Source organism: Stegodyphus dumicola, chromosome 7 (genome assembly GCF_044657685.1).
Source record: "Stegodyphus dumicola isolate Sdum_Otavi_A_Nest chromosome 7, ASM4465768v1".
Taxonomy (NCBI): Eukaryota; Metazoa; Arthropoda; class Arachnida; order Araneae; family Eresidae; genus Stegodyphus; species Stegodyphus dumicola.
This window is the reverse complement of record NC_140774.1, coordinates 46051555-46074267: the sequence shown is the minus strand read 5'-3', so window position 1 is coordinate 46074267 and position 22713 is coordinate 46051555.

Genomic DNA, 22713 nt, shown 5'->3' with positions numbered 1-22713 from the left:
GAGAATGATTAAATTGTCAGTTTATAAAATATGGTACAAATATATCATTACAAATATTAAATCAGATAACGGATTTATGTATTCACGCATAACTCTTTCAGTTCTTATTAAAGATAAAAATAAAACTATAAAACTGCTAACCACATAATCATTTGTAAATTATTTATAAATAAAATACTCGCTTCGTTTAATAATTATTAATAATATGTCTTTCAACGTTTTATGAAAATGACAGATATCGAGAAATGAAATTATCGTATATGGTAAGAAAAGATCATAACCATTATATCATATACACCATATTTGCGAACTGGAACATAAGAATATGTAAATTTTATTATTTCTCCCACCTACAAAATTATGTAGTTACAATAATACTTTCCATGGAAAAATGCAATGTAAAAGAATAGAAAGGAACTCATTGTTCGACAAGGTTTGCGCGATTATTCTGTACCAAAATTGCTGGTGATCTACAGGACGTCATTTCTAATCAAATCACACGTCACTGGTGTGAAGTAGTACAATAAAGTAGATCGATGTTTTCGTTTGCAGCTAATTAAGTTAAAGTACTTAGTGTTATTCAAGCCTCTTGGCCATCTGTGATCTACACATCTGTGGCTGACGATTACTGTTAGTCAAACAATTAGTTACTTCTGTTTAGCGGTGCAATTAAATTAGGTAGATTTTAAATTAAATCAAAGTAGATTCATGCTGGTGTGGCTGTTAGATACCAGTGACCGAGAGACTGACTGGCCGTCAATCCTGAGTCAGGAGTCAGCAATGTAAGGCGGGGAAGTAAAGTTAGAAATGTTTAAAAAAAAAAAAAAAGAAAAAGAAAAGTAACAGGCATGACCAATGCCAAAGAAGCTGGTAACCAGGAAATTGCTGAATGCCCTTACTTGTAGATACTCAGACGCTCAACAGGCCATTTATATGGAGCAGTGCATTGATTTTATGTCTATTATTAAAAATAAATAAAACGTAGGACACCGTTGACCGTAACCAAAGGATTCTAATGACCGTCAAACCGAAGAGCACTGATGATTCTCAAGACTTTGTTCACTAGCGACGTATATGCACTTAAGCCATGTGTTAGGCGGTATAATTGTTGTTGCAGCGATAACATTTGCAATGTAAGTGGAAGCGTGCGCATAGTTTAACGAATAGTGTCCCGAATGAAGTAGTTTCCTATCTCTCTAGGAGAGAGATTTATAGAAAAAAAAAAAAACATTTCTTCGATCTAAACAGTTCCATTTTGCTTCGGAAACAATGTGATATTGTAGTGTACCTTGAAAAGGTTCAGAAAAATTACTACAAAAAATAGGAAATATTACTAATGCATATTTTAAACTTAGTTATGATATGAATAATACATAAAATTGAAGGAAAACAAAAGAAATACTAAAATAATTACAAAATTATACTACGTTCATGACATTATTTATGACTTTTATAGAAGTAAAGCTGTCAAACATTTTCCGTTATTAAACTAAAAATTACAACTCAAAAATCCTGTCTAAGCTTTTAATTTGGATCATTCTTATACAAGTACTTGATCCAACAGTGAAATACTAAAACGAGTGAAGTGAAATACCAAGTCTGTGTGATGGTATATAAAGTTTAGGAAATAGTAGCACTTTCCGTATTAAAACTATGTCATAAAGAAAAGTATCCAAATTTAGTATTGTTCACAAAACATTATTAATCATTCCCGAACAAAGAGTTCAAATCGGAAGGAAAAAAACTGAAAGCTTTCGGATTTTATGTTACGCCCAAGTGGGTATTTTTTTTTTTAACATTTCGTGTGTTTCCGTTATTTATTAAATATCATGTTCTTTGCTAATAATTCATAAAATTTAATTCAACAGCAATATCGCAAAGTAAAAGAGAATATCTTTAGACTTTCTGATATATAGACTCGCTCGCTGGAGATAAAAATGCTATTTTTTTTTCCGTACAGTGTTGCCATTGTTCGCTTTGAAATCGTTGAGTTTCTTAATCAAAAACTCATAAATGCTTTACAAAATATGAAACCGATAATAAAATAAATTCCAAATTTGGACTTCCAGATACCCATATTCGGGTGGAGAAGTACGTTATTCAAAGTTTGATGGCTCTAGTTACCGTCGTTTTATCACAGTGCGAAAAACATACATACATTTATGCAGATTCTTCATTATTTAATTTCTTTGAATATAATACAGGGTAATAATATTTCATGGCAACAGTGGGAAAAGTGATTCAGACTTTCCAAAAATGCCAAAAAGAAATTAATAGCCTTTCTGGGCTAACGTCCTTTGGGCTAAAAAATATTGTATGTCTTTAACACTTTATTTATAACGTATTGTTATCATCTGCTTGTTAAGTATTTATTTATTTTAATATAAGTACGTTAGATTTACATAAATGCAACCGATATATTCTTGATACAACTTGTGAGTGGCAGCAGTATTTAATTTTAATTTATTTTGTTCTAAAAAGAATATTCTTAAAAATTAATGTGTTTTGAATGCGGAATTCTCTCGATCTGGCTGGTAGAATTAGGCGCTGTAAATAAAAACGTCTTTTTTTGAAAATCTTTGATGCGTAGTGCTCTTTTATTAGATTATTTTTTTCCTTTTTAGAGGCTGGGGCCACTCAAAGGTAAATTAGTTTAATAGCATAAAATGCTCTGAATTTTCGGATTGCATCTTAGTATAGTATATTTATACGGAGCATCTCTACGTGATATGGGTAACAAAAACCTGGCTACTGAATTATTGTACTTTTGAGTTCTTTCTTTTTTAAATTAAACATGAGTATTTTTATTCTGATTAATGTAATCTCTCTCTCTCTTTCTGTTTGTATATTACTTCTAGCAGCAGAATGTAGACATTTCGGTCTAATTATTTTGAGATTCAAGTACGATCTGACATTTAATTTAACGATATTTTTCTTTGGGTTTGAGCCAATTTAAAACAATTAAATAATTTATTCCGATTTTAAAAACTCTGCTTAGCATAAACATGTAAAATCTAAAAGCATAACAAGACAATATTCGGTGCTAAGCAAATGTTATTAAAATGGTTCAAAGCGTTACAGCAGTACACAGAATAATAATTTGATAACAACCTATAAGAAATCAGAATGCACAAAATAGTTGTTAAACAATGATAATTCCACATGAATGTAATACAAAATATTATCATTGTAGTACATTGTAGTACACAAAGGAATTTGCCAATAAAGTTTGAAATAATCTTATTTTTATCATAGTAATGGAGATTTTAATGTTAGTATTCCGTTAATAATTTCCTACTTGTATTATAAATCAGAGCAATGAAATAAATAAACAAAAGAGTATTAAATATGTTGAGCACTTTTACAATTTTACAAATAGTAAAAGCTATAAGTATTTTACAAAAACTTTTTCACCGCCTTATTTAAAGTTGAAATAAGTTGAAAATTATGAGCAAATAATAGCTTCTACAACTGACGAATATTACAAAACTTTGTCAAATGTGATCATTATGGTATCATGGGATGATGAAAATAATATGAATGTTGGTACTATTATTTAGTACTATTAGGAAAATTGAGTTGTAAAACAAAGCAAAAGAAACCATTAATAAAGTGAAATGGAAACTACATTTAATAGTTTCATAACAGACAACTATTTCTACAATTATACTAATAATGCAAAACAATTATTACAAAACATGAAACGAAATTTATACGGTCATAATCAAAACAAAAGCAGGATGCGTTCGAAATGATATACAACTATTACAAAAGCATTAAAGGTTATAAAATTCTATTATTATTCATGATTATAAAATTAAATTCATGATTCATGATCATAAAATTATTAAATTCATGACTGTAATTCATTATTCATTATTTATTATTAAATTCATGATTATAAAATTCTGTAGAATAATTTATGCAAAAACTTTATTTTAGCATAACAAATGCTGCAAATGTTTTGGAAATACACCGCTTAGAAGATTTCTAATATCACTACTGTCATATTTCATTCATGCTGTATGTTTCATACCTTAATATAATTTATTCCTTTTTTTGTTCTTTTGTAATGCAGCTTTAAAATTAATAACAGTAGTTTCAATACTACTTTATTCATCTCTAAATGGCTAAAAGCTTGTATCTAAACTTCCAGGCTCCATTTATAACTGTACACCCCATATGTATTTGTTGTAACATTATTACTAATTGCAATTTTTGGGGGAATTTGTTGTGATTAAGATGGAAGGATTTAAATTTGGAAAATTAATTATGGTTCTGAAATTGATCAAATACTGAATACTCTAATCTTTATATTAAATTAATTAAGTATTCAATCTTCTGTTTAACCGTGACCTAGAAACTTCAAGTTTAGAATGTTAATTTTGTAGCGTATTGTGGTTGCATGTTGTGTAGTTTCTTAATAAACAATTACAAAATTATTTCAGTTAGTACTTTAGTGTATAATTAAGTCTTTGCACTCGAAGCCTTTTTCCTTCGGTGACGAGTCGATTTTTCGAATATTTGGTGCATTTCTTACAAACTTAAGTGATTTTACGCACAATTGAAAGACATCTAATGGTTCTTTTATGTCTGCAGATACTTGCGGTCCTGGGACTATTTCGCCGGATACAAATGGCATTCTTTGCGGTATTTCATCATCATCTGTGCAGGTTATCTATCCTGAAGTTTCTGTCTCTTCTGCGGAATTACTCTGGCTTTCGCATTCACTACCTATCACCCTGATTTTTCGCCTTCGTACGGCTCTTACTCCATCACTATCTTTATTAATGCTTTCCTCCTTTTTATCGTCAAGTAGTCTATGCATAGACATAATTTACTTTTTTCATCAACGAAAAATCGAATTCATCTTGACTTGAACGTATCTCATTCTCCTTTGTCTTATTCTATGTTTATTGGGCTCCGTAACTTTGAAAATAATATTTCTATTGCCACGACTCTGGAGTTCGAACGCTTTATTTTTGTTCTGGAGTTCAGTTTTTTTTTCGGGGGGGGGAGAGTTGGAGTCGTGAAAAATGAGCAACGCCTTCGCCGGGAATCGAACCACAGTAATGTAGGGACCACAGTAATGTAGGAATCTTCGTATACATTATGAAGGCATGCTTAGAAGGCGGGAGAAATACCTTATATACTTCCCCTCTTAAAGGGCGACTGGTGTTTAGGGAACCCAATTGCCAAGTACTGGGTGTGGAGAATCATCATCCACCACCTTTTTAGTTCGGGCGCCACTGTAGAGACATTAGGTACTTTTTTGGAAAGCTAAAGGCATGAAAATTCACCGGGAATCGAACCTCGGACCTCTGGAATACGCGCCCAGCTTGCTGACCACTGCACTATGAAGGCATGCTAAGAAGGGAGAGAAATACCTTATAATATGTCGAAGAAGGATATATAATACTAAATTTATAAAATGTATTTAAGATTGGCAGTAGTTTTATTCACATGTATTGTTGAATATACTTACAAAGCGATGTTAACCAAACCAAACCTAAATAAATATCATTACCGTTCAAATTATCAAGTCAAACCGAGTGTTAATCGAACGATTACCACATCATCATCGAATTCGAGTTGCCGTCTCAAATCGAAAGTGTTAACATTTTATCATTCTCCAAAACCCTTTTCTTAAAATTTGGCAGCAAATAACAAGAAATAAAAATATGCGACACATTTAAGTTACTTACAAGAGAAGTTACGGTAATGCTTGCCATATGAGCAAACTGTTTGTGTTACTAGAACCCACCAGTTGTCTTTAATTAATCTGTAAAATAAATATTTCTAATTGTCATATTCGTATTTATCTTATCAGAATACTAAGTACTGGTTGTTTTCTTCGAATATATTTTGCTGTTGTTAAGTGCATGCAGCTAAGAATTAAATGTTAAATCTAGTATACTACCACTAGCAGAAAAGGCAGTCAAGTCAGTTGCAGAACTTGTTAAGCATGCCTCAGAATAGTAAATTTAATCGAACTTTTCCAAAACTTTCAACCAACACCAATTTTAATTCGAATCAATCTGATTTTCGACCACCCCTTCCAATTACTGTTCTAGACATCTAGCGGACGATTCGCTACCCACTTCTACACCCTCAGCCCAGAAGTACAGCCAATTTGACCTTTGCAATTAGGATTTGTCCTTTGAAAATGGACTTCATTTGGAAGAGGAAGCGAAGGAGGGCAATTAATGGCTCGGCGTCTTGTTTCGAAGAATTCTGAAATTAATAGTTCAGGCCGAAATGCCTTTCTGAAGTTCATTAGATCAGAGCCCATTTCTAATCAAGAGTTGCAATGAAAGTTATTGCTGCTGCTAAACTTTTAGGTTGATGCAGGTTGTTTCACATCATTTGAAACAGAATGTTCTACATTGTGACAGTCACAGAAGGAATTCTCCAAAATTGATTTATTTCGTGTTAAAGAGAGGTAATTTGCAAAATTTTATAAAACAGTCGTTAAAGTGCAAGAACTGTGAAAAAAACCAAATTCTATACCTTGTTATTCACGCGTCGATGATGTTTAGTTTTATGCAGATGTTTTATTAGCGAAAAAGTGTTATTAGTCTCAACACGTGAATTTGCTTTGTTTCACTTTTCATTCGAGTTTGCTGCTATTCGGGAAAACGCGAGACAATATTCTTTCTTACTTAATCTATCTGTTAACAAAACACTATTTGAAGTAATAGATGCAGTTCTTAAAATATGTTTTTTGTACATTTCTAATCTAATTTAAATAAGAATACATTTAATATGATGATAGATCTAATTAAAAACATTAAATATGCTGTAGAATAACATTACATATACTCTCACTTTGTAATATACTGAAGATATATAACGTTCCCTTGCTAGTCAAAATACATATTCATCTAATATCCTGTAAAATGTTTCACTACTCAACCTGTACCATCTCTATCGATAATTTATACTGATAAATCAAATTAAACTTTAAAAGCGCTGTTTTGAATGATTGTTAAAATATGAATTCTTTCAGTTTTTTATATGCTCTTTTTAAGTCGTTGTACGAATTGTTTTTCAGGGATGCTGAATATAATAAAATTTCTTTATCAGATAATAACTAACAACTGCTCTTAAAATTCTTTTAGTCAAAGTATACGTTCAGTATTTGAACATCAGAGTGAAATGTATTGAAGAGTGTGCTTTCTTTTTATAGTATTAAATTAAGTCATAGCTTAAAGAATTCAGTAGCAAGAGTTATAAATGGGAAGAGTGTCTTTTATTTTCATTCATTCACATGAGGAAATAATAAGAGAAGAAACCAAACAGTTACCGCGAGGCACGGACTTTCAAAGAAAGACCTATTGAATGACAGATATTACTTTTAATAAGAGGCTTCATAAACGTCGAGCACATAAGATGAAAAGGCTTTGTTTATAATTTTTTAGGGGGTGTTTGTGTGTATGGGTATGTGTATGTGTATGTGAAAAGTCTTTTTATACATCCGTCTTTTCAAAACTGTGAAGTGTAAAGAAAATTGTTTAGGGTATAATATTCATTTCGACTTAAAAGAAATTTAGGAGCTTTCTTTCTTCCTTTTTTCTTTTTTTTTTCGGGGGGGGGGAAGGCTAGTGGGAGGAAGGAAAAGATAGAAAAAGATTAAAAAAAAAGCAGTTTTCTCCTCGCTTCTTTGGGTCTCATTTACATATTTGTTTTTGAATTTGAGGGGTTTTTTACTTTTAAGATTTTAGCTGGAATGTTATTTTTGTGAACACTTGAAAGATTCTTCTGTTTTGGAGTTATTTTTACTTTGAAAAAAATGATTCGCATAGAATGGAAAAAAAGGCCATTGTTATTTTACGGAATACAGTTCTTTTCTCAACATTTTATGTCATAAAATAAAGAACTGCAACAAAATCAATCGTTTAAAAAATAATCCGTGGAGCGACCAGTTTGAGAATGGCTAAAATCAGTTATACATCTGTAATTCGTTTCCGATCTCCATTCTGTGCGTTTTAACAGACTGAATGTAAAAGATTTTCATACTTTCCCTCGTCAACAAGGTAAATGAAGACAATTTGTTTAGAAATTCCTCCCCAACGCATCTTCCTCCAAACCTGTAAAGTGCTTTCCCAAACTCTAGCTGATAAAAAAATTATCATTCCTACCGCGGTGTGAAAGTTTATTTACTTCCTACCCTAATTTTCAGTAATAGTACTCAATGACTGCATATCTATTACGTATCTCCATTAAGGCATTTCTTTCTCATTCTGTTATCTGTATCCTACACCCAGCCGTTTGTATAATAGACAAAACCTAATTGTAATAATAAATATTTATAATAGAATACGGATAGTCTTCGTCTATTTTTTGACGTTAGAAACGTTTATAATCAATTCATTCTTTTTTGTGCCAAGTTATGCAACCGCAGCATTAATCATACCCTTGTAAGCAAGGAGATCGTTGATGTTCTTTAAATCAAAAGTCCAGACGAGCAGGAAGAAATTAAATATTCATTAAGAAAATGGGCACAATAAATAGTACACACACAGCACAGAAATAAATGAGGAACAATAATTCAAGAGAAAAATGAATAACAAAGCACTATAATTAAAAGGAAATGTGAATATTTAGCAATTCCTCCTTAGCACGTGAAAAAAATTATGAAGTTAATCAAATCCCTCTCAGAGTAAACTGTAATTCGTAGTTCAGCTAAATTTCGCAGCTGATTCGCAACTGATTCACTACTGAACTTCCCAGCTCTCCAACTCGTATTTATACCCTGCAGCAGGGGTTCTGGAAACTTCTAGAACAATCCATCGTAGGGCTTCGAAAACGTATTTTCGCAAATGTTGTAGATAGTCCTCAAATTAGAAAGAAGTCGCTAAATGTTGCCAGTGCTCCTTAGAAAATATATTGCCTATACCTCAAGTTCTGATTGAGTTATTTTGACAATTCCGAAGCTGCTGCACTTTAGAATTCAGTGCAACAAATGAACACTTAAATACAAGACATGTGGGCATAAAGTAGATTAAAGAAGCAAGACTTCCTTATAAGGTATTTCTCCTGCATTCTTAGCATTCCTTCGTAGTGTAGAGTTCAGCACGCTGGGCGCGTATTCGAGAGGCCCGTGGTTCACGTCTCGGCGAAGGCACTGCTCATTTTACCTCTATCCTGCTTCGAAATAACCTAATACCTGTGCAACTTTTCTAAAACAATAAATAAATAATACAATGCAAAATACTACAAATAAAGATACGATGAAAAAAGATTAAAATGTTTACAAATATTTACAACAATGCACATGGTTTAAGCAATTTCATGACTGGTTTTAATACTACTGTCAATTTCGCGGCAAAAGATTTTTAATTAATATTTTAGTGACGAAAGATCATTACATGTAGTGTAACAAATGGAGCAGTTTTTTATGCATTTCATTTACAGCTCCTTAATATAATATGTAGTTAAGTCGAAGTACTTTTTATACTCTCATTTTTGCATACTGTTGGTTTTTCTTGCTCGAAGGAAAAGATTAATAGATGTGAAGTGCAAAAAGTTTAATAGAAATTCCGAATTTATAAATTTTTTCGAGAATTCTGTAATTCGTATAATATTCGTAACAGAAGCGATTAAAATATACTACAATGTCGGTAATGTTTTCAAGTACATCTGGATTCGTATAATTTTCGTAAAAATAACATGGGGAAAATACGATAAAAATATCTACAATACCTTCAGTTTTCTTTCTATTCGTATTATGTTCGTAAAGATGTACAAAAAATACTATAACCCTTATTTCATTAAATATATATATTTGGAGGCGTACTCATTGTGTCTAACTAATAATATGCTTAGTAGCGTAAAGGTATGAATGCGGCTCCTAAAAACGTTCTTCTACTATATATCTTAGATATTTTTAATATGTCTATTCGAAAGAATTAGACTTAAACATTTTTCCAAAACATAATAAGATTAGCCGAAAATCCCGATCCGATTTTCGTTTCTGATTTTAATTCCAAACCGACTGCTATTCTCAAGATGGTACACAAAACAGCTCCATAATTACACCCTGAGCTGCTAAGTTACTTACTTATCTTATGCTAATTGCGAAGCCCCTTCAGCCACAACTAGTGCATAAAATTATAAAACTCGGAAAATGTTCCAATTATTTTTAAGTTATTTCAAGACGCGTGCTTAAGAAATAAACGCAGTCTTTGTTTTTATGTGAAAAGTGGTAATTAACGTTTAGAAACTTAACGAGAGACTTGCTGTATAAATTTTACAATAAGGACTGCCCAGTAATGACCAATTAAGCAGTTCTGCGAGATCTGAAGACTGCTTAAATTGTTTTTAGCATTACTGTTTTATAGTGGAAATAAGCTCTTGTAATGTTTACGCGAGAACAATTATGCAAAGGGAAAATAGAATAATATTATAGTGAGTTGTTTTTTCTATAACATTTCATAACTATTTAACACGGGATAACGCTTAAAAGGAATGCTTAAAAAACCCGGTGAAAAGCAAACAAGTGGTCTTCGTGCATCGATTTTCAAATTTTTTCTAAATTAAAGCTGCTTGTAATATGTCTATTCTGTTAAAAAAAAAAAAAAAAAAAAAAAAAAAAAAAAAAAAAAAAAAAAAAAACTATTTCCGCAACGATATGCTCTCAAAGTATGAAAATATATCTTTGGATAATGTAATATACCTTAGGTACAACAGAAAAGTTTGAAGAAGGGTGTGAGGAACTCTTTATTCAATCAATATAGTTGCACAGATGGCCCCACTTGGGCTTAGACAAAAGCCAGCACTCCTGGCTTATCTCAAACAAGTAACACGAAATTAAAATAAAATGTAATTAAATTACCTTAACGGGTCACAGGACAATTTAACGCGCAGGAAGGCTCTGACTTGAAAAAGCCGGTGGAACAAGCTTAATGGCTAGAAGCACTTAATGCCACTAAGTCAAATCGCTAGTAATTCAGACTAACAACGTGTCCTTCAAGCAGGCATAGCACGCTCTGAAGTTACTTCCCAAAACTTTCGTTTAAATGTCATTCGTTCTACCTCAATTTGAATACACGTGCGCTGTCTCATTAGAATGCTGGCAGGAAAGGGTGGGTGAAAACGAGACTGAAAGGAAAGTTACTTTAACTAAAATTTAACTGTCCGTCAAACTAAATAAATCCCCACAACCTCATTGAAGGTATCTGGAGATCGTTAAAAACAAAATTACCTAAGTGCCTAAGTGCGAAATATAGGTAGTTAAAACATTCTTTAATCGAAATACTATAATCCTTATTTCATTAAATGTGTCGAAAACTGCTGCAAATATTCATAAAAATTATCAAATTGCAAATCGAGTATATTTTGAATTAGAGGAATGTAAATGATTAATTAATGAACTTAAAGATCGTAAATTTCCAAGTTTGTTCGACGATACATTATACATTCAAATTTAAATTAAAGATATTTTTCGCTTCTGAAAATAACACTTTGGAAAATGAGTGGTTTGTTATATCTTGTGGAAAATAAATTATATATTTTATGTTTTGCCTATCAAACGGCGCAAATGAAAAACGTGCGCTAACGATGTAGGTTTCTGCTATAAAGTCTTTTGCTAATGTTCTGCAGACTCTACTAGACTAGAAACTTATCGATTTAGTTTGAAACAAATAATCAAAAAGATTAAAATAACTTTTTTTCTTCTTCAACTCTTAAATGAATGGATAGACATTGCTTGCGTGACAGACCACTGGTTACGGGTATTTAAATTAACACAAGATAAAATTAATAATGCAGTTAACATAATCTGAGACTACACACAATATATACTACTTAACCTGGCCCAATAGAATTAAACAGAAAAATATTAGAGACTTTGTTTATTGAATAATATAATTTTATGAAAGTTCTGAGAAATGTTACATATTTGTCTGAGAAGATGTAAATGATTCCTGTTCGTGATCGTCTCCAAGGTAAGGTTTGCGAATTTTGTGAATTCAATGTTTCTTCGGATTAGGTGTCTTGTAGAAGCAATAGGTAAATTTGAAGGAGGAGACGTGAAAAATGTGCAGTGCCCTCGCCGGGACTCGAACCTGGACCTCTCGAATCCGCACCGAGAGTGCTATTGTTCTATCATGAAGGCATGCTGGAGGGAGGGAGAAAATACTTCATGTACTCCCTCTTTTACAGGACGTGTATTCAAATGAGGTAGAAAGATGTTAGTATTAAAGGGTAAAAATTTTGGAAGGTGAATTCGGAAAAAGAGAGAAGAACGTTTTCTGCCGCGCCTGAAGGCCATTTTGCTATATTTGATTTACTAGCGATTAGATTTCTCTGGCGTTAAGCTCTGCTAGTCGTTAAGTTTGTTTACGCCGACCGTTACGAGTCAGAGCTTGCCAGTGCGTTAAGTAGCATGTAAAAGGCCGTTACGCTACTTTAATTCTATTTTGTTTTGAGTTACTTGTTACCTTTTGAGTTAAGCCCGAAGTGCTGGCTTTTGTAAGAACGAGTCGGTGCCATATGTAAAATCATAGTTAATAAAGGATTACTTACACCCTTCTCTGGAATTTATCGTACTTGAGGATAATTTCTGTCATCTAGCATCTAGCACAGTCATCTAGCATCTCGTTAGTTTATGCTTCCTAACCGTACCAGGAGCTATAGTCTTTACGTCGCCACTGCATAATAGCATATGTTTAGAATCCCCGATGAAATGTTTCTTCAGATTAGATGTCTTTACACCGCCACCGAAAAGCTATTATATTCTGTTCTGCAAAACGTTTTTTGTCGTTTTATCTGTATTATGTGTTTATGTGAACTTTAACGATACGTTTTGTGTTAAATTTATTTATTAAGCATCATTTTCTTCGCACTTAACGCCATATACAATTCAACAGCAAAATTACTAAAATTTTAAAAGCGGCATAGCAGCGTATCTTTAAAATTCCGGATGCAGTGTTCGGTGCTGGCATACATTTTCTATTTTTAGCCCAATGAGGCGTTAGCTCAGAAGAGCTCTTCGTCTCGGAACGGTGTTTTGCGTCGAATCATTAAAAGCACTGTATCACTTTTCAGTTTGTTGGCATCAGATATTATCGCCCTGTAGTATATTTGAAGAAGTAGTTATATAGTGAAGAATTTACATGCATGTATGTTTTTTTCTCACACTGTGAAAAATCAACGGTACTAGAGCCATCAAATTTTGAATAATGTAGTCCTTCACCGAATATGAGCACTCGGAAGTCCAAATTAGGAATTTGTTTTATTTTCTATTTCATATTTGTAAAAATTTAACGAATTTTTGATTAACAGTTTCAAAGACTGCAAAGCGAGCAATGGTAACATTGTACGAAAAAAAACTTTTAATCTCCAGCTTGCGAGACTGTCAGAAATTCTAAAGATATGCTGTTTTTATATACACTCACGTTTGTGAAAATTGCAACACCATGAAGGACTTACGCGAGTGAGCTGAAATTTTCAGGAAATGCAAAGTAGCGCATGATATGCAAATGATTAGAATTGCAAATCCGTAGCGCATGCGTATGCTGAGCAGCGCCCTCTGAACGGCTGATGGATCCGAATAAATAGACGGCTGTAGCGAGGCGTGTATGGTTATCGGTGGTTATCTGCTAGTGGTAAACGTTAACTCAATCTGTACTTATGCCTCGTCGACGAAAGAGAGCGAGATTTGAACAACTTACAGAGTTTGAACGAGGGAGAATCATCGGCCTTCGTGAAGCTGGATTGTCGTATCGTGCAGTAGCCTCTCGTGTGCAGCATAACAGCAGCACAGTGATGCGCGTTTGGAAGCAGTGGACGGACGAGTGTCGGACAACTCGGAAATCCGGGAGTGGACCCCGAAATGTGACGTCAGCTCGCGATGATAGACACCTGGTCCGCATGGCGCGGACGGACCGTACAGCTTCCTCTAGACAATTGGCAGCACTGTGGTCAATAGCTACAGGTGTTTCATTGTGTGCTTCATCAATTCGTAGACGTCTGCTGCAGTGTGGACTGCGCGCACGGACTCCTTTATACAGGATCCCCCTAACGCACGACCATCGCCGCCTGCGGCTACAATGGGCCAATCAGCATAGAGACTGGCGTGCTGATTGGCAGCATGTCGTGTTTTCTGACGAATCCCGCTTTAATTTGTGGTACCATGATGGCCGCATTCGTGTCAGACGCTATGCCGGTGAACGCCACCTTCCGGAGTGCATTATCGAACGCCACAGTGGACGAACACCCGGAATTATGGTCTGGGGCGCCATAGCATATCATAGACGATCTCAATTGCTACGAATTGTGGGCAATCTGAACAGCAACCGGTATATCCGTGAAGTTCTACAGCCCGAAGCTGTTCCCTTCCTTCAAAGCTTGCCAGGCGCTGTATTTCAACAGGACAATGCCCGCCCTCATACTGCTCGGATTGTTAAATCCTTCTTTGCAGCGCAGCAGGTACAGCTTCTTCCTTGGCCTGCGTGTTCCCCGGATATGTCGCCAATTGAACATGTGTGGGATGTCATTGGTCGGCGTCTTGCTCGTGATCCTCGTCCTGTTGCGTCTGCAGACGAACTTTGGGTACGCGTACAAACGATATGGAATGCTCTTCCTCAGTCAGACATTCAAACTTTGTTTGACTCCATGCCACGTCGTGTAGCAGCACTTATTGCGGCGCGTGGTGGCCACACAAAATACTGATTCTGATCTCTTGTTCTTGTTTGTTTTCTTTGAACATTTAATCATTTATTTGTACCACTACCACTCAACTGTGTATTAAATTGCATTCAATTATGACGATTCCTTCTTGGTGTTGCAATTTTCACAAACGTGAGTGTATTTTTAGCTCAAAGAAACATTAGCCAAATGCTTTGAAAACGTGTATGTGTGTGTAAATGTAACAAAAATTCCCCTTTAGTCGTAATGTAAAATCTGAAAGTTTTCAGATTTATTTATTTCATTTTCGGTATTTTCTCATTTCATCATATCAATGTTCAGTTTTCTTAGAAATATGGTTTTCAAAACAGTTTTTCATCTTTTTATTTTTAACATTTTGTGTATTAACTTTATTCATTCACACTTAACGCCACATAAAACTCATTTCAACAGCAAAATCGCATGATATTTAAAAACCCAGCGTATCTTTAGACTTTTCAATATACAGACTCACGCATCTAAGATAGAAATATTTTATTTCGTACAGTGTTGCCACTGCTCGCTTTCAAACCATTGCGTTTGTTAAACAAAAATTCATTAAAGTTTTACAAAATATGTAAATGAAACTTCGAAATTCATAACTTGGGATTCCAATTACTAATGTTCTGGTGGAGGAGTATGTTATTCAAAATTTGATGGCTCTAGATACTGTCGTTTATTCACAATGCGAAGAACATACATACGTGTATGAGGATTCTTCTTTATTTATTCCATTTAAAAATGATGTACAGGAAATAATATTTGGTGGCAACAATATGAAAAGTGATATAGCCGTTTATAGAGGACGACGCAAAACCCATTATTTCAAAAATTAATCTTTTTCATATTTCAATTTCAGCTGAACAATAAAGGTTAGATTAGGCTAGGTTCATTTTTTTTTTTTTTTTTTTTTTGGAAAACCATGCGAGGACTCTTTGCTAAGGAGAGCATACATGCCTTTGTGAAGGATTTTCTGAGAGAAACGTGCTGCTATCTAAAGGGAAAGCCACGAAAACATCTGTCCAGCAAATCCGTCCCCGGAAATAAGTTCCGGATTAAAATACAGTGTTGAACCACCTAATCCTTCGACTTCTGGCGGGCATTTGGTAACTTAAATGTGTTAGATAGTGAGTGGACTAGCTTCCTGAACGTTTCCTTTATTTTTCTCGGTAAATGTAGAAATTATTTGAAATTGATTTTGTATAAGGACAGAGAGAAAATTTTAAGAGTGTCATTTTTTATGCTGTCATATTTGCGTTCTGGATCCCAAAGAAACACATGTATTTTCATGCCTTTTTGACTCGAGATATTTTATGCCTTTCCTATTGCATATTTTTTAGTTGTGACTTCATGACCGTATTTCACGCTTTCTTTATAAGACGTAGAAATATGCCGTGAATATCTTGCAACTGTCTACTTTTTTATGAAAAAAGAACAGAAGTCTTAGAAGAGCAGAATTTGCAAGAGTTGCATCTTCTGAATCAGCGGAAGTGATGACTTCGGCACGAGCATATCTTCTTTTTTTCTTGCAGTTGTTAGAAAATTCCCAAAAATGCATTCCTTCACTCTCGCCGTATCGCGTGCACCGTATTTTGTGTCTTTTCAATATCCCCATCATCATATTGTCCTTGGGAAATGGGCAACAATTTTTATTGAAAAATTAAGTTCTGCCCTTTCTGCTCATGAGATTTACAGCATACCTTGATACTAACTTAAATTACGGAAAATTAGAGTAAATATTCACTAATCTGTAAATAAAAGCATAGTGTTGATTAAATGCCTAGATGATGATAGCTGAATGATAGATATACGGCTATAACCGTAGACGTAAAGAGGGAGATTACGATGTTCATATTTCTAATAGAATCCAGGCAGGCAGAAAAATGGTTCTGAACAATTGTTAGTACTAAATAGCATTTGTGAAAATTAACAGCTTAAGTCGTGAACAAAGCATAAAGGCAGATCTACTGACCAAAATATTACTGAAACTTTTAAAAACAAAAACAATCGCAACAATCGCTTGCTTACATTTTGTCAGTTCTTTTTAACATTTTCAATGCGACACTTTTAAACGACGCTCTTTCGTACATTTTTGTGACTCACTTTTAAATGATTCACCATTTATTCCTAATCAGCATAAGCCAGTCCTTTAAAAAGTAATTTTTATCTATACTTTTTAATAATAATGAAAAGGTTTCTTATATCATCAATGAAATAAGTAAAATAATAGATTCTTAATATCCTAAAATACGTGAAGTGTAAACTGTCAAACTCTACATTTTCTACACGCATCCAAAATAAGATCGATTAATAATGGTGAAATCTTGAATAACTTATATTTTGCAAGCTACTCTGATACACAAGCTATTTTATTTTAGTTACTCTAACATACATTTATAAACTACTCTTAAAATAACCGATTTTATTTGCGTATTTTTCCCACACACGGAATTGCCTCTTTAATATTTTAGCACAAAGTTTTGAAATTTTTAATGTATTCATTTAATTTCAGCTTCTTCAAGGCATTCAGAAAGCTGGCTGCCCTACAGTTAAGGATGAATTCATCCACGTAGTTGTTGTTTACATCTTATTAATTGATTTCCTCAGGGATTTTGTCTGCTGGGGCTGGGGGGGGATGAAGCAATAGTTTCAAGAAAACGGCAATATCGAATGCTGTTATGGGTCTGAAGAACTTAGAACATGGCATGACAGACTGAACCGTGGCGAAGACGATGACAACGGTGATGATTTTGACGATTTGCAAGCTGTAGCAAAAGACACAAATAGCAGTTCAAGCAGCATTAAATGATTTGAGTCCTGAGGAATTGCAGTGGGCAACAATAAGAGCAAACGAGATGCAGAATGCAGAGAAGCAGAAATGATATCTTTCTAGATAACATTACTACGTATTCTTCTTGGAGTGGAAGTTTCTATTAAATAAATAATATTGTGTTAGTTACTGATAGTTTATCCAAGAATACTTTTCATTTGTTATACACTTAACTCAACCGTGTTCTTCGAAAATTAAATTATTCGCGTAATTTTCTCCTATCGATTTCCATACCGTAAAATTAGTAAAAAAAGGGGGCAGGAATAAATACGGTATATATTATCGTTTTTTTTTTTTTTTTTTTTTCAAACTGTAATATATGTGCCATTTTTTATACCATTTTGTCTTTCAAAAGAAGCGCTGTGAAAACGCCAGATCTTTAGATTTGAAATTTATTGTTTTTAATTTTATTAACAGTAAGGGTTTATTGTTTTATATTTTATTAATAGTAAATGTTTAGTTTTATCTGTCGGTAAAAATATATATTATTTTTATTATTTCTTAGAAAATCTTCTTCCAGACCGTAATGTGAAGTTTTCAAGACATAAGTTTTCTTTTCACTTCCTTGTAAGAAGTAAAAAATGTATTGTAATTATGAAAATTTTTGCGTATCATATTTTAGCGGAAATATTCATTTTGACCGTTCCCGAAAACATTTAGACAATTTGTTTTACCTGTCATTTGTACGTACGGATAGAATAAAAAACTCTTTTTTTTTTCCAAAACGGACTGAAAAATGTATTTTAAATGGATTCAAAAGGGATCGTGGATTTTATCGTGATGTCTGTACGTTCGTATTTATGCATCCGGCATAACTCAAAAACGATTAGCCGCAGAAAGTTGAAATTTTGTATTTGAGACTGCTGTAACATTTATTTGTGCACCTTGCCTTTTTTTTACAGCCCCCACCAATTAGCAACTCCAAACCTATATAGACTTACACCCACCGCCTTACCCGGGTTTATTTTCGCAACTGTTGATCGTAGCCATATACTTCCCATTACAGAAATGTTTTAAATGACGAAAATACTTATTTTTTGGCAATGTCAAATGAAACCAAATAATTTTCGACAAATAATGAAGCATAACTTTTAAGGTTCTCCAGAGTCCTGCTCTTATATTTGACGAACATTTATATACATTATGGGAAAATAAAATTATAAGACGTTTGACTCTTTTACGACAAAAATTAACTGGGATATTTAATTTCAAAATCGATGTCATTTTCATTTTTCCTTGAGAGATCTGTTAATTATGGTAGAATAATTCGAGGAAATAAGTGGAAATGAAGTGCAGCAAGGAATATGTATAATTTAGTAACCTGTAAAAGTCGTGTGGTGTCACATCAGATTTTTTTTCATGAAAATTAACGACAACTGTGTTACGAGTATAGCAATTTATTTAATGTAGATTGCGAACAGCTGAAAAACATTTCCCGCACAATATATGGAACATATCTATGGATTAAAAGAATTTGCTCTACACACTGAATCATTTTTACAAAAATGTTACAATCTGGAGAAGAAAAGGATTTTGCGTCAAGGTTGAATACATTATGTTTTAGGTAGTGGTAATAAGTAATAAGTAATTCGGTAGCTGGTTACCAGTCTGCTCTTGGAATCACTTCTAATAACATTATTTGTTCGTCTTTTTTAGCTGTATTATTTAGGAAATAGCGCTCTTCGCACTTACGCCTCATAAAATTCAACAACAATATCACAAAATATTTAGAACAGCATAGTTTTAGAATTTCCAATATATATTTTTTATATATTCCTTATATTATTTCTTTCAAAGCTAGCCAAATGAGCGGCCTGCAGCTTACGAGAGGATAAAAAAGTATGACATGATTTTAATAAGTCCAACTAGGCGGGCCATTTCGTAAAAATATTTAGTATTTTTATTTAAACATCTCATAATTTAAATGAATTTTTTAATCGATAGTAAGAACTGTGTTTATAGCTTTACAGTCACTTGGTTTGCAACTCAGTAACAAAAAGATTTAATTTGAAAGTTAATTATCCTCTTACTGAATGGCATTATGGAATTATGGAGTATATAGATAATAGATATTCTACTTTAGGCGATGGCGACAGATTGCTTTCAAATAGCCGAAATTGTGGATTAAAGTTGAGAGATAAGTTTATTTCACTTTGTCGAATGGCAATAGTCGGTATATGGTCGAATGGCAATAGTCGGTTTTCGTCCACGATGTTTTCTGTTACAGTCGAAAACATCGTGGACGAAAACGTCGAGGAGAAAACAACGCAAGGCGAAAACGTCGTGGTATAAAACATCGAGGGAGGGGAAAAAACAAAGAAATACCATTGCAGTTCGAAAACTTCCTGGTACAAAATACTGTCGTCGAAAATAAAGCAGTTTAAAAACTTCTAATTTTAAAAACATCGTCGTAGAAAATATTGTGGTAAATAATAAAGCACCTACAAATCATCGCATGACGATAAGATCGCACACATACGTTTTTCAGGTTTTAAAAGTAGTAAATGCATATTCGCATAAAGATTTGAAGGCGCAAGAAATGTTAACGACACTTTAAGAACAAACGGAAACAAAACAAGATATAATTTTCAACAAAGCAATATCAGATTAATAAATGTGAAAGAGATTAATTTTATTGTAGAGACATTACGTATTACGTAAGCAGGCAAGATGAAAAATGAGGAATTGTCTTCGCCGGGAATCGGACCATGGACCTCTGGAAAACCGGCCCTGCATGCGGAATCACTATACCACGAAGGCACGCTAGGAAGGCGGGAGGAATACTGTAGTACTAAATAAGTGTCACTGTAACCAAATATAATGATAAATAGATTTAAGTGTAGTAAAGACGAATTACTTAGACACCAAAAGTAGTAATTTTGCCAGATGTAATAAATGTTCCAAAAGTAACAATTTTGCGTGTGTGAATTTAAGGATTAACAAATGTGAAATCAAATGAATTGCTTACTTAATAGATTGCATTGTTAAAGCAATAACCCATAATACTTACAAATATGCAGATAGAAATGTGTGATCTTGAAAGGAAATATAAAATATTAAGTGACTTAACCCAGAGCATTATTATTTAGATATTACATAATCAATTAATTTTTACTCTTTCTTTAACAACGTCATTCTGAATAAGCATTAATATAAATAAGATATTCTCAGCCAGACAGACGAATGCAGGTCTTAAACAAAATCAGAATCGGAACATCTAGCACGTGTAAATGCGCATCACCAAAGTAACGTTGCACTCAGATTAAAGTTAATCTTTTTCCATCAGTGTGAAACAAAGTCTCGGTCAAAAGAGAACAGTCACAACTTAACGGCATTAAGCGTACTTGATTAACCATGGTATTTTTTTCTTTTTTTCTTTAAATCAGGAAATTTCTGATTTCATCCTTTCCTGATAATTCAGATATCACAAATACGTGTGCACGAAGAGTTCTCAAAATGATGAAGTGTTTGAACAAAAATTATTTTCCGCAGCCATGTATTAGGAAACTGGAATAATCATTTTCTTGAATTTTCATTTCAAAATCTTACTAAAAAGAATTTCATGTGTTAGCAGATAGCATCGAAGGAAGAAGCAACGAGAAGAAGGAAAAATGGCACATCGCATCGGCTAGAGGGAGGACAGCCAGAGGTCGTCCTATACCTCCGAACCCCACAGAAAGAGAAAGAGAAACCGGTTGTTGCAATCTTTTTCGCCTTGTCCTGGGGCGGTTGCGGTTGTTAATTGACTATGTAAATTTAAAATTCTATTAAGTGCTATAAGTTGCATTGATATTCTACTCGTCTTCAATTTTTAAATGTTAAGTTTCCTTCTTACTTTTTCAGAAAAAATTTATTAGTTCACTCAAAACTTTGAAATATAAAACTAAAAATATCCCCCTTTCCTTCTTGCGCTCCCAAATCATTATGCAAAAATGCATTTACAGCTTTTAAAACCTGAAAAACGCATGTCTGCGATGTTATCGTCATGGGATGATTTGTAGGAGCTTTACTTTTTATCACGATATTTTCGACGACTATGTTTTTAAACTGCAAAGTTTTTAAACCGCATTATTTTCGACCACGATATTTTGTACCACGACGTTTTCGCCTTACGTTGTTTTGCCGCGACGTTTTCGTCCGCGATGTTTTCGGTAGATACCCAACAAACTGGTGCGCTGGCTATAAAAATGTTTCATTTCAAACAGTGTTTCAACTTCTTGCTTTGAAATCGCTGAGTTTGTTAATCGAAAAATTAAATTAAAAGAATTCATTAATTTTGTAAAATTATAGAGACATAAGGTTATTTCGATACTGAAAGACGTTAAAAAGGAGCAATGGCTTTGCCGTGACTCGAACCACGGACCTTTCGAATACGCGCCGAGCGTGCTGACCATTACACCACGAAGGTATGTTAAGGAGGCAGGAGAAATGACTTATATATTTCCCCTTTTAATGTAAGGGCGAGTGGGGATTAGGGAACCCAACCGCCAAATCCCTGTCGTGGAGAATCATGATCCACCATCTTTTTTAGTTCGGGCCCCACTGCAGAATCATTAAGATATTTTGAAACAGAAAAATTGAAACATGAGTAATGCCCTCCCCGGGAATCGAACCACGGACCTCTCAAATACGCTCCAAGTGGGCTGACCACGGAATCATGTAAATAAGGGGGGAGAAATACTTTAGAAAATATATGAAAAAAATAAAAAAAACTGAAAGTCAAATTTCTGGCTTTGATGGGAACATGTTTGGGTGAAGGAATGCTGTAAATGTTATTTTCAGTTTGAAATTGAAAGGAAGTTTTAAAAAAATAAAGGGCTTTCATATTTTATATTACTTATAAAGGGGAGTTTTTTCAACGGAGGTTTCAAAATGGGATTTGAAAAATGATAGAGACATTCAAGTCGTTCGACGCAAAATACCGTTAGACATAGTAACGTCTTTGCGTTGTTACGCTATCAACATAATTACCAGTAAGAAATATGAAGAAACCTCGCGCATAAAATATTTGTGCTTGAAGATCCACACGATGTTGATGTTGATGCAACGCTTTGAAATTGTTAAGTTTGTTAATCAAAAATTCATTAAAGTTTTACAAAATATGAAATAGATAATAAAATAAATTTCAGATGTGGGCTTCCAGATACTCGAGTGGAGGACTACATTATTCAAATTTTGTTGTCTCTCAGTACCGTAGGTTGCGAGAAGCATAC